The following is a 16223-nucleotide window of genomic DNA, read 5'->3' on the forward strand; positions in this document are numbered from 1 at the left end:
GAACAGCTGCGACGAGTGATTTTGTTAGCCATCTTCTTAACACTGCCGTGATTGGAAAGTTCCAACCCTCACCTGGAACTAGCTACTACCCGAAATATCACTCGTTCCTAAAAAACGAGTCTCCTTTAAGCTCTTTTCATCTGACTCATAAAACATGAAAAGATTGCCGAGAAATTGGCCTCTCCAGCTTGTTAAAGTGATTGGAAGTGCGATCCCTCCTCTAGATTTTAATCTTTTTTGGACCTGAGGGATTATTACACAAAAAGATTGAGCATTTGTCTTGTTCGGCTCGTTAAAACTATCGAAAAGTCATCCCTTTTGCATTGTTTTATACTTTTTCAGAATTAAAGGATTATACTACGAAAAAGGAATATTGGAGTCTTCCTTTCTGTCTCTTTTCAGACTCTCTAAAATTGAAAAGGATCGAGTTATCCTTGTCATTAAACTCGTTAAAACAATAGTGACAAACTTGTCCATTCAGACGAGAACGAGTTTCACTGTCGATAAGCTCGTTAAAACATAGCGACGGGTTTGCCCGAAGGGAAAATTATAGAACAATCATATGTTATCCTCCTCAAGCTTGACAAAAAATAAAGAGGTACTGGTCAGAAATGACTGGGGAAAATTGGGAAGAAAACTTAAAGAAGCTTTATTGGTAGCAGGTCGCTCTTGAACATGACACTTTCACTCCATCACCATGATTGAGTTGGGTTGGGTTATTCTGTTCACCGATCATATCACCATTGGTCCACCATACCATCCACTTTTAGGGTTAATGCTACCAATCCATTTCAGTGTCGTCGATATGTTCAAGAGAAGTTGCTCAGAGAATTCACCTACCCAGCTTGTGTCTCATCCACTGCAATACCTTCACGCTTCATTCTTTCATGACTGCCACCCTGAACCTTGTATCATCAGATCGTTTTCACCTCCACAAAATCATTTTCTCTGTTTCGTGTCGTAGATGTGGGATTCATTAAGGCCCCCCTACGACGGGTCACTTCTTGTCGACATCAGCTCATTATCCAAGAAGTTGACTTAGGAACAACCCTTTCAGTACTTTGAAGCTTGCATGCCTCAATGACAAGTTTCTCACTTCCGGTGACAGGTTTACATCAATGGCCTTCGACCAAAAGATTTTGCCTGGTGTTCGACATCGACTCATGTATTCACACCACGTGAATTGTAATGCAGTACCTTGAGGATCATCATCATCATCATCGATGATTCCTCTCGCGTTTGTTAACAGCTTACATCATTGGTTGGTAATCAGGCAATGTCCTTCCATGTTCAACATCAAAACATCTTTTCACATGGACCGACTTGTACTTTCGGGCGAAGATTGAACGAGTTTTGAAGACCCCGGATCTAGTTTCATCCATCTGGGCTATGATATATTCAGGAAAATAAAGACATCAAATGTACATCATTGCTGCACAAATAATCATCCAAACTAAGGGATGATGGCTCTACCGGAATCATCAGTCTACACACAGATGGTTGTCTGTCCTATGTACATGAAAATGAATTTATCAAGCTGAGCATGGGAATGCCAGCCTCAGCTAGATCATGAAAATATTATGAAGATAATGTATTTTATTGTATCTTATTACAGGTCACCTTCCAGTTCGAAAAACCTTGGATCCTCATTATAAAGCATTTCACCCGACATCAAAAAGATTTACGACCTCATGCTTTAGGGGCAACTGTTATAGACATATTTGGCCACTGCAACCCCAATCACATATGTCCATAAACCAAGGGCTTCTAAGTCCCTAAAAGTGTTGTTTCATACCCTAAAGGAGCAAGGTTAGCTGATTACATCATTTCCCAGAAGTTCTCCCTAAAAAACTGCTCAGAACTGGTCAAAACTGGATCATCTCACCTACTCCATGGCCAGGGTGCGATGCATCTCACCTTGTACACACGGGAGGTGCGATGCATACTAAAAAGGCCTCCTGTACGGTGCGATGAGCGAGAATAGACAAATGGCAGAGACAGTTTGCTAAGTGGATGATCAAGGAATCTTCTAGAAACTTCTCATATGACACTTGCCTCTCAGAATTCGCCCAAGGATGAGTAAGAGATCAATGAAATCTCCTAGTGGAACCAAGAACTATCAGTGGAATGACACTAATCAAAAAACCCAGAGTTGACTCACACCTCTGTAAATATCTATGTATGGATCCCTCACCTTAGAGATCTAGAGGAAAAGGGCTGGAATTTTGTAATTTGCAAGGAAGTGCTGTAGGTTTCTCTTTGAAGACATTGTTGGGCGATCATGCTGGGAGGATGGCGCTGGGTCAAACCAAGTGGTTGTAATTCTCTCTTCTACTACTTTTACTAATAAAGCTATTTGAATTTTCCTCCATATTCTTGTGTATCTCTGAATATTGTGTTGATATATGCATTTGTATGGTCAATATATATCTGATCCTATATTGTTTACAGTGATAGATCTCTATGCTTTGATGGTATTATGCTGCTGTGAATCTACATGTGCTCTTTGAAGCAGGACAAGTAAGGAAGCAGTGACGAGATTCTGTCAAAGGAGAAAGGGAACAAGCAAGGAGCCAAGCAGAAGACTGAGGTTGGTACTCTCTGCTTCTTTCTCATCTCTCTCTCGTAAAGGAAAAACAAGTGACTTTAATCTGTTTGTTTCTAAGATAGCTACCCGTATTAGTTGGACTAGCAGCTCTGAATAGACACTATATTTCCCGATAACATGTAGCCACCTCATCGGGTGAAGGGATGGGGTGTGTTACAAGTGGTATGAGAGCATCCATGTTCATCACTTGGACTGGATGGGCTTTATCATGGGAAAATGACCAGCAAGGTATCTGCAAAGGGGTTATATGTATGTATACATATACATATACATATACGTATACATATACATATACATATATATATAACCTTGTCGATATGCCCTAGTGGTCCCCATTGTCCACCACTAGATTTGACGACTACAACTGGAGTGGGGATATCAACGGTTCCAATTGGATTGTGCCAAGTCGATGTGCTCGACTATTAATAGGAGGGCATCTTGTCACAATCATGGTTCCCACCTAGGGTTCCAGGTCCTCCATCAGATAGTCCACAATGCCTCTGCCCATTCGACGGTTGATTAAAACTATGCCACCCCCCTTCCTACCCATGACATCACCAGGGGGGGTGTGACGCTTCACCTCCATTGTTAGATCCCAGAAGAGATCAATGACTTGTACGGGTGGGGGGTAGCCCACTCGCTGACTTCACAAGAGGAGAGGCCCTCCAAGAGCTCAAACATTCATCTACAAAACAGGATCAATGAATATCCACCGTCTGATTGAAGTGGTAAGTCCAACTCATTTGACCTCATCGCTTAATACCTTCGTTCACGAGACCATTCCACGTCATCCCGGTCTAGTCCTCCCAACAATTCTCTTTTCTCTCTCCCCTTTGATCTTACAGGGTGAGCCTTCGAGGACACACCATCCGATCCTTCTGATGTGAGCTTCCTTTTATTAACCATCGGGCCTCATTACTGGGCTTACATGTATGGTGGGGTCTCCTAAGCCCTTTTCTAGTGGCCTGTCATTATAACTCAACTGCCACTATAACCTGCTGCCTCATCACCATGTTTCCTTATTTAAAGGTTCCCATGATATACTCCAGGGTTAATACTCCAGGCTGACCTGTCTCATGGCCCACCCCACGCCAATACAATTATGGCCGAGATCGTGTGGGGGCCACCATGTCCCAGACCAACATCATCCCACGGCTATGAAGTGAACTCCTCCTACAAACTTATGGGATAATTACCAACGAGATGAGTTGCAGGGTGGGATCTGTTCCAACCAATGAGATTGTAGTCGGAATCATGTGGAGGCCACCATGTCTCGGCCCCACTTCATCTTGCCCCTCCATTGTAAGCTTCCATTTTTTAATTTACAGGGTTATGGCCTCAGGGATGAGTTGTCATATGGTCTCCACTCCGGCCAATGGAAACGCTCCCTACCTCCAAGATGTGAGCCCAACTGGTCTGGTGCTTAGTCATCCTGCTCCTCCAAAAAAAATTCACGTTAAACTTATGGGAAAAATAACCTTTGGACCACATCATGCCTCTTTTGCCCAATAACAATGAGGTGAAATATGGGTGCCCAATACAGAGCTTCCACAACTAGGTTTCCAACAAGGTGATGGATAAGGGTTATCTGATTAGAGTTATAAGGTTTAATTCCCACCTAGCTTCCTTGCAACCCTTGTTCATTGTAGAGCTTCACCATTCAAGCATGGATTCACTTGTGGCTTGGTTGCAGTTGTTCTACAACTGTCTAGATCTATGCCAATGTTCTGCCATGACCGCTATTGCTTACTAAAGTACTCACCCATGCTATCCTTTTTGAGCTTACAACAGAGCTACTCTTCTCAAGTCCATGGGATTCACAGGATACCAAAAGGGTCACACGAATATTAGAATTCCTCGAAGGTATGGGGAATCCTTTTGAGGGTTTGAATACAGGCATGTTCCTTATGGAAAGGTGTATACTGGATAATTTCTCAACCTTGAGCATGTCCCTGCTTAGGGACAAAGATATCCAAGCATATTCTACTTGGATAGATAGGTGCATATTGGTGGCCACCTTCCTATTCCACTTGGACCCCCACCATTGTTTCTTTCAAATTTTTAGTTTCCTTAATTATAGCAAAGTTTACTATTTTTGGCAGTTTTTTGGGTCCTAAACTTTCAGAGCTGTTTTGAGGCCCTAAATGACGTTTTTTTGGAAAACGGGAAAAAATGAGTCTTCCATTAACATTTACAATCAAAATTTATATTCCTAGGATAGATATTTCTAATGAAATATCATGTGCGTCAAACAGAGATCGTATGCCAAAGTTACGACCCCAGTAAGTTGATGTACCAATTTACCCCAATAGGTCCCATAATTTTGGCACCTCATCTCCTAGGGTTAGGTTTTTGGATGTTTAGGGTTTTCCATTGTTTCTCAATAATAAATAGGCCTTCAAGCCTCATTGTAACACAGTTCAAAGTCATGTAGCCGCCAAATCTTTTCTCAGAGATAAGCTACCATCACCCGAGCTAGTTTATTTCCATTCTATATGTAAGCATATTTCAGTTCTTTGATATTAATGAAATGAAGTTTTATTTCTGTTGCATCTCTATGTTTGTGTTTATATTTGTATTCTGTTTCATTCTTGAATAAGTCTGGATCAACTTACGGGAAAAAATAACCTTCAGACCACGTCACCCCTCCTTTTCCCAATAGCGATGAGGCGAAATATGGGTGCCCAATGCAGAGCTTCCATGGCTATTTCTCCACTAGGGTAATGGATAAGGTTTATCTTATTAGAATTATAAGGTTGAATTCCCACTTAGCTTTCTCACAACCCTTTCCTATTTTATAACTTCGCCATTAAAGCATGGATTCACTCATGACCTGGTTGTAGTTGTTCTACAACAATTTAGATCTACGCCAGTGTTTTATCGTGGCCACTATTGCTTACTAAAGAACTCACCCATGCTATCCTTTTTGAGCTTACAACGAAGTTACTCTTCTCGAGTCAATGGGCTTCACAGGATACCAAAAGGGCCACACGAAGATTGGCATTCCTTGAAGGTATGGGGAAATCCTTTTGAGGGTTCGAATACAAGCATGTTACTTATGGAAAGGTGTATAATGGATAATTTCTCGGCCTAGAGCATGTCCCCGCTTAGGGACAGGGAATTCCAAGCATGTCTGCGTTGACAACCTTTCAGCCGCCCCTTGCTGAGAATTTGCAGTGAACTCTTGAAGTGCCTCCAACTCCCCTGCCACACACCAGGGAGCACCATGAAATTCACAACAACCTTACAAGCAAGATTGTTGGCTTCCAACCTAGGGAGGTTCAACAACTCTGCAAATAGAGTAGAAGTGCATATACAAAAATGCGGGGATATACAATTCAAGTCAATCCCTCTTATGAGGTTGTTCTCTACTCAAGGGTGCACACAAATCCTTTGGACCAAATCTTGGTCAAGTGAACAATGCAAGTTCAACATTAGGACATTTATCACAATAGGCTTGAGAATCCCCTCATGTAAATCACAAGTTATTAAAGTTAAAGGTGAAGGAAAACCTCAACATTATCCCAATGCTTCTTAACAATAACAAGGGTTTATATCCAACACCTTTATCATGTTGTACACAAACCCTCACAAAACAGGTGGTTTCTAATGTAACCATCAAATTGTAATAAAATAAGTGTTTATGTTAAGTGTTGTTATGATTTAGTCGAGAGTCTTCCATACCATTCCAATACCCTCAACATTGCACATTGTGTTATTCTTTATAGCACATGAGAAACACAATTATGTATTTTCTCTGCAACACCATTTGAATCAGAAATGCAACAAATATTCATTAGAATGCAAACAAATACACAATAATATTTATCTTGTAATTTTTGGGGAAATTGAGTGAGGGACTATAACTCTCCACCCAACTGTAGATAGTTGCAGCTAATTCTCACTTGCAGCTATCACTCCCGAGCCAGATTTCAGACACTGAGGGGTCTTAATCAACGGATTAAAACACTAACTTCCAGTTGAAACAAGGATTCCAGAGATCCTCCTTCTCCACCCACCAGCCACTCAAAAATTAACTAATATCACGGGGGATTCACTAGGGGATAAATACCATACCATGTGGGTTCATATTGGGGGATATATATTGAGGGAAAAATGGCATAATATATTAGGGGATATATAAGGGGTAAAGGGTATTTCTATTGGCAACATTAAAAAATGGAGCTCAATGTTAATGCAAAAATATAAAGGGGTATAAAAAAAATGGATACCTACATCATCTAGTGAAAGTAGAGGTTTTTTAAATTTGAAAGGTGTATTGGGTTTGTATAGGTAGGGGTTAAATGATGTGATTTTTAGAGGTATTTTCCAATATGTAGTCAAATTAAGGGTATTTTTTAATATGTCACGAACACACATGATATGTTAGAGGTTCATTGAATGAAGCCCTCGTGACCAATATACAAGGAATCTAGAGGCTTGTTGCTTCCCCCAAGAATCTCAAGGGAATCCAAAGAGCAAGTCTCCACCCTTAACACAAAACAGGTTCCACCCACCTTGGTAATCCAAAATCCACTATAAAACCAAACAACAAGAAAGGCTCTAACGATCCTCCTTTCACGAATGCAAGGAACAACCCTCCACCTCAACCATCAAGGAAATCCATAGAAATACCATTTCCACCCTTTGGCTATATAGAGAATTGAGAGGCCATTATTCCTCACATATTAGAGATCTTTTTCCTGCCAATCACTGATATCCCTATCTATGTTTTCTCCCTACAAGTCTCCTTTGTTGTTCCTCCTCTTCTGTTGCTCAGTTTGTTGATTGATGATCAAATACCTTGTTCGAATGCATGAAGGTTGATCAAACCCTTCAAAGGTCGACTTTTCTTCCTCTTTCTATGGCTTTCTGGATAACCTCCAAGCTCTATAAATTTCTTGTCCGTACTGCCTTGTAAGTGTTTCCAAGGTAGCAAGTGCTTGCGTACTTCTCTTGTAGCCCAATTAAATTCAGAAAACCATTCCATTAAAAACACACCCACCAACCTTAATCATTGTCAAAGCAATTCAGTTTTCTTGCACAAGAAAATCTTAAATATATATTCCAAGCAAGCAACATCCCCAACCTCTAAATTGCATGTCAATTTTTACTAAACAGATTTTAATATATTTTGTAAAAATATTTACATTACATTTCACGAGGAAACGAGGGTTAGGATGGTCACCAATGAAGGCGAGGTGAATGAGAATTCATAGGACGATAGTTGGTAGCTCGAAAGTCAACAAATGATAAGCACATGCATTTAGTTATGAAAATGACAATTTTTAAAATCGAAGTACTATGATAGTCTATCACCAACCATGTCAGAGAGCAAATTGTGCTGGCAACATGATGCAATCTACGTGTTATTGACAATGGAAGCTCTATTGAATTGACTTGCATCTAAACCTTATCACGTCAGCAAAGTTCATTTCTGGATGATTTACACCTTAAAAACAATATCATAAATTTCTTCCATGTGCTACTTAAATATATATATCGAGTGTCATTGTCAATACAATGAGCATTAAAAACATAATCTGGAGATACCACCACTTCCCCACTTAATCCCTAGAGTAGAACACTTGTTTTCTGACTGGAGCAAGGTTGTTTTTACAGTCAGCCATTCTGGCATATATACAGTGCAACCTTGGCCTATCAAAATGCATTGCCTGCGTGCTTGAGTCAAAGGCGAGGGCAATAATTTGAGAACTATTCTTTTGATTTATTTCTATCAATTCATACTAGTTTTTTTTAAGAACGAAAACTACCTAGAAGGCCTTTGTTGTTGAAAGAAGAATTAAGTTGGTGAAAGTTTAAAACTCAATTAAATTTAAAATTGGATAAAATTTTTTTTTTTAAGTGTGTATTATTGTATGTGATTGAGTCGAGATGCTTATTTTACAATTTAGTGTGATGTGTAATTTTGTTTGTCTGTCAGCAAAGTTGAAATTTTGATTATTTCAGTCAAAATAAAAAATTTAAAACTCTAAAAAAAATTATACAAATAATTTTAAATATAACCTCTAAAAATTTTAAATTTTTAAATATAATTTTAAAAATTTAAAACTCTAAAAAAAATTATACAAAATTTTTTAATAACATCTGTTTATAAAAAAAAAAATTGCACGTGAAAAAATTAGATCTCTCCACTCATGTTAGATCTGTATTTAAAATGAATATATACTGGTTTAAGAAATCTTGATTCAGAGATATTTTGTCAAATTTATTTGGAATAACACTTAATTATTTTTAAATTTTTAATTACCCTTTTGGATTTTTATTAACCAATAAAATTTGAAATATGTGCGGCTTACCAAACGAAACAAAATATTCAAAATTCAGTAGTCTAAAATAAAAACTCAACACTATAATATGAAAATTTCTCTGTGTGGCCTGCTGTAACTCAGTACTATAATATTGAATTTTTAGTTTTTTAATTTAGTCTTTAATGTTGTATAGCTCAACAAGTTTGGGTATAGAAGCTACTTCCCCGGTATGCATGTAACGTCCTTGCATCTACAGCGTACTCAGTTACTTTGTTCGAGACTTTACCCAAATGTAGATGAAATAATGTCAAAGATAAAATATAAACATCCATTTATATTTTATGGTTATTGGTTGGATAAGCCTTGACAAATAACTTTAGATTTTACCCAAATGTACATCAAATAACTTTAGACTTTACCCAAATGTGCATGAAATCATGTCAAATATAAAATATAAACATCCATTTATATTTTATGGTTATTGGTTGGATAAGCCTTGACAAGTAACTTTGGTAGTGTGGAAGAGGTCAATAATTGGGACAAAAAATAATGAAATTGAAACTTTTTCAATAGTTTGGTTTAAAGGAAATTGGGAAAGGTTTTTTCTGAATTTTATTAATTAAAAAGCATATTTTCCTTTCTTTTTACATAGAGTGCTATAACTTTCACTAACTTTATTAGAATATATAGTGCTATAACTTTCAATAACTTTATTATATTATTCTAGGAATATGAGTAGAAAATTTAAAAAACAAAATTGCAACTTTAATATTTTATAAATGCATTTACTTTATATGATATTTAAAAGAAATAACTTTACATACAGTATTATAACTTTCAATAACTTTATTATATTATTTTAAAATGAAAATTAAAAAGAAAAATTTGCAATGATATTTTATAAATGCAATTACTTTATATGATATTTAAAACAATAAATTAGAAAGATCTTTTTATATATAAACACGACTACATATTTAATAAATTCAATTTTTTAAATAAAATTAAAAATAGTTTAAAATAAATTATTTAAATGTGAACCTTTAAATTTAATTTTTTAAATTTGAGTAATGTATATTTAAAAAAAAAATTAAAATTAAGATTATTATAAATATTAATAAAATAATACAAACTTATAAATCGATTTTAATAAAAATATAATAATTTCATTTAAATAAAATAATATTTTTGAATATTATAATAATAATAACTGTGAAAATATTTATGGAGGCAAGAGCAGGAAAGGTTATTTTTCGCCTCAACAAAGAAAGAGATCTAGGATACTTGGGATTTGGGAACTTCAACCAATAACTGGGTTGAATATTTAGCATTATATCAAGGATTAGACTTGGCAATTTCAAAGGAAATCCACCATCTTTTTGTCTTTGGTGACTCGATAATTGTTATCCAGCAAATGGTCAAGCTAATTGAGAACCTAGAGCATATTAATCGAGAACCTAGAGCATATTCAAATCACCATTCTGCATAGGATAAGTCTTCAAATCGCAAAATTTGGTAGTGTGGAATTTTATCATATTAAATGACACCTCAATTCATTAGTTGATTTGTTAGCAAAAAAAGGTGACACATTAAATCAAGGAGAGTTGCTCTTGGATGATGGAAGACCCATTCACTAACATTTGCCATGACAAGCATGAAATTGGAGGTAGTAGTCGAAGTCACAAATCGAATTAAAATATGGGACATTTGTTGTCCCTTCGTCAAAGTATTTGTAGATGTAACCACATCCACCTTCACTTCCTTAATGTTTCGAGGACTTGTCATATATGTAGACAATTGGATCTGTATCCTCACCCGAGGTGCCCACATATTTCACACTCTATCAATAGACATATGTTTGACATTTCTCAATGGTAATACATTTAAGTGGAGGTGTAGAATTAGTAACTCCACAATGCACATTCAAGAAACACACTTGAACTTGTAGGTACTAATGGATACAGGCACAATTTACAAGAAGGAAATTATGGTTTGGGATTTCTATGCCTGGTGCTTGCATGGGAAGAAATGCAACATTAAAGGCAAAGGGAGGATAACGAAATTGGGGAAGGAAACATTGCATGGGTATAAGAGGAGGCATGATCCAGGTATAGTAGAGTGGCCCACATTTTTTTCAATCTGTTTGGGTGATTCAAAAGAAAGTGTTGTGGTATTTCTAATGGAGAGTCACCACAATGTCGAGAGCAAGAATAGTAATTTCTAGTTAGACCAATTGCCAGCTTCCATGGAGTTTATTATCAGTTTAATTTCCATACCAGGAGAAATGATTTTGATTGAATCATGAGCACATTTTGATTTGCTTAATGAGAAGCTCAATTTGTTGGAGGCCAAGATGTTAAGGTTGTAGGTGGCGACCAACTTGTTGAACGCCAAGATGGGAAATTTGGCATTTTAATATGAATTAGAGTCAATGGAGGAGAGAAACAAAATACCTAAAGACTTTGAGGCACAATAGGAGTTGAAATCAAATTTGCAGCCTAGGATATCCAGAGAAGAGTCCTCTTCCTCTCTGTTATGACTTGCAATTCACGAACCTGAAGACACCCTTGACCTAGGGGTGAACCTTGAAGAGTAGTTTCATCCACTGTTATAAATTATGTTTAGTAAATTCATACTAGTCCTAGGAGTTTTTTGGAGAACATATAAGAAAAGTTTGTTAAGAATACTGGAATGTAGATAGATGAGTATGAGATTCAGTCTATTGTGGTGTTTTCTTGAATCCATTTGTAAAAGATAGAGTTCAATATGTAAAAGGTTTTGGCCTTCAAACTAGACTGCATTAATACAAAGCTCATAATCGCTCCTTTAATATATATATATATATATATATATATATATATATATATATATATAGAGAGAGAGAGAGAGAGAGAGAGAGAGAGAGAGAGAGTATAAATTTATTGTATGTTTTTGGTAAATAAATTCTATCTCGAATTGGATTTGTCCTATATTTAATCAAATTTGATCATGTCTAATTAAGATGGTGAATGCATGTTAACCATTTAGTCATAATTAAGGTGGTGAATAAATGTTAACGATTTAATATTTATGCCTTATGTTTTGTTTGGTAAATTTGAGTTAAGAATAAAAGTTAAATGAATTTAGTTCATAGCTATGGCTTCCAAACATGGTTTTGGTAAACCACAATATGATTTATGAAGTTTATAAAGAGTGTGTAATCCTTCACTAAATACATGTTAATGATTTAGACATCTATATTTTTTATATTTTGTTAGGTAAATTTTATTTCTAAATGAGTTAAATAAATTTGGTTTACATTTATGGTTTTATAGCACATAGTTTTAGTTAGAAGTGAAGAAGTTATTGTAAGGTTCAAATAAGTGAACAATTATTGGGATTTTTTGACTAGGACAGGGTGAAGTCGAGGTGTTACTAGCAAGGGAATAATAGATAGGATGTTTATGCCAAGGGAATACTGTTGATTTGGGGTAGCATTGGATGTGCTCTAGCCATGAAAATTGGTGGAGAAGCTAAAGCACATGAGATCTCCAAGACCTAGAAATGGTTTGAGCAGATTCTAACCAGTTTGGGAGATATTAAAATAATTAATATTTTTAATGGAGTTCCTAAGTCTAAACTTAGGAAAAATAAAATATTAATGGGTATTAATATAAAACTCGGTTAGAATGGTCCAAAAGTCATGGATCAAGACAAATCTAATCTTAGCCGTTGATTAGAGATTTAATCTCAACCGTTGATGGACCAACAAGAAAAGTATAAGAGGTTTCTTAAGGGTCAGTTGGAGAAAACACTGTGAGAGATCAAGAACTCAATTTTCTAGGGTAGGGTTTGCTGAGGAAATTGAGTGAGTGATATGAGTTGCAACTGAGGGGAAATGAATACATAGCAGAGAGGCAGAGTTACTACCAGGAGGATCAGCGCAGAGCCGGGAGAGGGACACAGAGCTAGCTAGAGGCCACGCAGAGGCAGCTAGGAGCTACACAGAGCCAGAGAGGGCAAACTTGTGAGACATAAAGGGTCTAGGGGCTGATGCAGAGGCTCCAGAAGCTAACGCATAGCCCATAGAGGCTGACACTGGGCTAGAGAGGCTGACGCAATGCCCAGAGGTAGTGCTGGGAGCATTTCGTGGGACAAACTAAGAGATGGAGAGCCGGATAGGGTGACACAGTCCCTATCAGAGTGACGCAGAGTAGCAGAAGCTGCATTGATGCTGTGGGATCATTCATCCGGTAATTTAGCCGGAATATCTATCTCCCACTGAGAGGTGCTACTGCCGAGGGCATTCTTTGTTGGGTGAGCCATTTTTGGCACCCAAGTTGTATTCTGAAACTGCATAATAATAAAACCCTCTGAATAGCTGTGTCGATTTTCTCGCATTGGGTTTTTTTGGGGACATTAGTCCAAAAATAATGATGTCACTTGTGTGCTTGTTTACTTTCAGTTGATGATCTGTATGTGTTGATACTATACTTGTATTTATTTTTAGTATTTACATGGTAAATAACTTGTTAAATAATTGAACAAGTAGGAAGAAATAAATCAGATAGTACAGGAATAATTTCTAACGGGTTAAACTTAGAAATTCTAGCATGGTATTAGCGTGTAGTTGCAGATCACAGGATAATTGAAGGCATCATCCGAGTAGAGCAGCAACAATATAAAAAATTGTCCCGAGTGACAGAAGCTGTTCCTAGCAGAAAGCAGCAAGGAAGGGGTGACGCAGAGGGCCTGCGTCATCAGTTCAAGCCAGGAGGAGGATCAGTGCAGGGGTAGAGAGGAGCAAACCTGACCTACGCAGTGCCTGGTCATATTTCTCAGTCAGGAAGGATTGACACTGTGGCCAGGAGGTGCAAATTTTGCCGGTGTCGGGATTGTGCAGAGCTTAGAGGCTCAAACCTTCAGATTGCTGGGGCATAAGAGGTTGTGGGTAATTTGCAGAGCAAAGCTGGTGGGGTACTGTGGTCAGAACAATACCTAATAGGGCAAGACCAAGGAGGAGGGGGTTGTTGCCAAGGATTTCTAGCCAAGGAATTCGGATCAGTGGTGCAGTTTCACAAACGATTGGAGTGGGCATCTCAACATTGGAAGAGGCGTTTCTAGAAGGGAAATCAAGACTCAGAGGGAGTCAAACCGAGAACTTCCAGATGGGAAGTTGAGAGACTCAACATGAGTCGATCAGAGGACTTCCAGGAGGGAAGTAGAGAGACTCGGAAGAATCAAAAGAGGAGCAACAAGATGGCAGTGAATGGGTTGAGAGATTAGGATAGACTGGACGAAGCTTCCAACTTTGTAGTCTGGAAGGCTAGGATCTTGTCCATTCTAGAGAGGTATCGCATCAAGCACTTCACCTTGAAAACGATAGCGATCCCAGTTGACCTGGCTGAAAATGAGAAGTACGAAGAAGCAATGGCCAGGGCTAAGTGCATCATACTTCACAGGGTCAAGGATCATGTGGTACCACATATTGTTGAATACGACAAATGAGATGTGGGATGCCCTGAAGAAGTTGTATGAGCATACTTCCATGCAGAGGAAGATGTTACTTGAAAATCAGCTGTGGTCATACCAGATGCAGAGGGCAGAGCAGATAGATATCTTCCTTGGGCGATTGACAGAGATCTAGAACTAACTGACTTCCATAGGGGCCATGCCAGATGAGGAGATGTTGGTGAGGACCGCATTGAATGCAGTATAAGAGGATTGGGAGGTATTTGTCCAGAGCTTACTCGGTAGGTTGAACATTGTGAGGAATTATGGGCGGCTCTTCATCAATAAGAGATCAGAAGGCTGACCAAGGCAAGGAGTAGCAGTAAAGGGGTCAGAATCAAGAAGGAGGAAGATGAGGATGCAGATCTAGCATCTGCAGGAAAGCAGGAGAAGTGGAAGAAGAAGGAACTCTCCAAGGTCAAGTGCTTCCATGATGGGGCACTAGGTCACTATGCGAACTAGTGTCCTAGGAAGAAGAGCAAGGGAGAGGCTTCTGAGACCAAGGCAGCGCCAACGAAGGCAGAGAAAGAAGTCGAGATAGATGACGACTATGCCATGAGTTCTCATGCACGACTTGAGAGAAAGTGGGGAGACATCAAGTTGTAGTCATACGGACTATAGGTGATGAGGGGCAGGATCCTCGAGGTACCCAACCTCTTGGATTATACCTGGCTACGAGAGCCCCAAAGAGGAGTAGCAGGACTGGCGGATGTCGGTAGAGACGGATGCAGATGGAGAGAAAAAGAATGCTACAGTGCAGGAGTCCCAGGACAGTGTGAGGCAATAGTGCAAGATGCATGGAGTTTTTGTAGCAATGCAGAGGTCAGTATAGGGAGCACTTGTCAACGATAGAGGGAGCTTCAACATTGGGAGTGTTTCTAGCCTGAAAGAGATGTCAGAGTTGGGAGGATCAACTACTTACTTCTTAGTAACTGAGTTGCAGTGAAACAATTAGCAGTGGAAGTGCTATGGGTAACACGATGCAACATTATGAGAGGGGATGCAGTGTAGATGCAACAGTGGCAGTGGCAGGGCCATGGGCAACAACATGGATGCACAGGGAGCTGTCGTACAGATGCAACAGTGGCAGTGGCAAGGCCATGGGTAGTAGTACATGATGCAATAGTGTAGAGGATGTTGGGCAAGGAGGCCTAGCATCAGCACAGGGACCGATGCTGGATGATCAGGGTGATACTCAATGAGGAGTATTACTAGAGCACAGTCCTTGCTAGGATGGAGTGTTGATTTGGGGTAGCATCGAATGTGCTATAGTCATGAAAATTGGTGGACAGGCTAAAGCACATGAGATATCCAAGACCCAGAAATGGTTTGGTAAGATTCACAACAATTTGGGAGATATTAAAATAATCAATATTTTTAGTGGAGTTCCTAAGTCTAAACTTAGGAAAAAATAATATTAATGGACGTTAATATAAAACTGGGTTAGAATGGTCCAAAAGTCATGGATCAAGCCAAATATAATCTTAGCTATTGATTAGAGATTTAATTCTCAATCATTGATGGACCGACGAAAAAGGTATAAGAGGAGGCTTGAGGGTCATTTGGAGAAAACACTGTGAGAGATCAAGAACTCGATTTTCTGGGGCAAGGTTTCCTAAGGAAATTGAGTGAGTGATCTGAGTTGCAATTGAGGTGCAATGAATACATAGCAGAGAGGCATAGTTAGTACCAGGAGGATTAGCGCAGAGCTGGGAGAGGTATGTAGAGCCAGCTAAAGGCCACATAGAGGTAGACAGGAGTTGCGCAGAGGCAGAGAGGAACAATGTGTGAGACACAGAGGGTCCAGGGGTTGATGCAGAGGCTCTAGAAGCTGATGCAGAACCCAGAGATGC

Source organism: Pinus tabuliformis, chromosome 4_1 (genome assembly GCF_031772625.1).
Source record: "Pinus tabuliformis cultivar Carrire ecotype Pingquan chromosome 4_1, CPIR1, whole genome shotgun sequence".
Lineage (NCBI taxonomy): Eukaryota > Viridiplantae > Streptophyta > Pinopsida > Pinales > Pinaceae > Pinus > Pinus tabuliformis.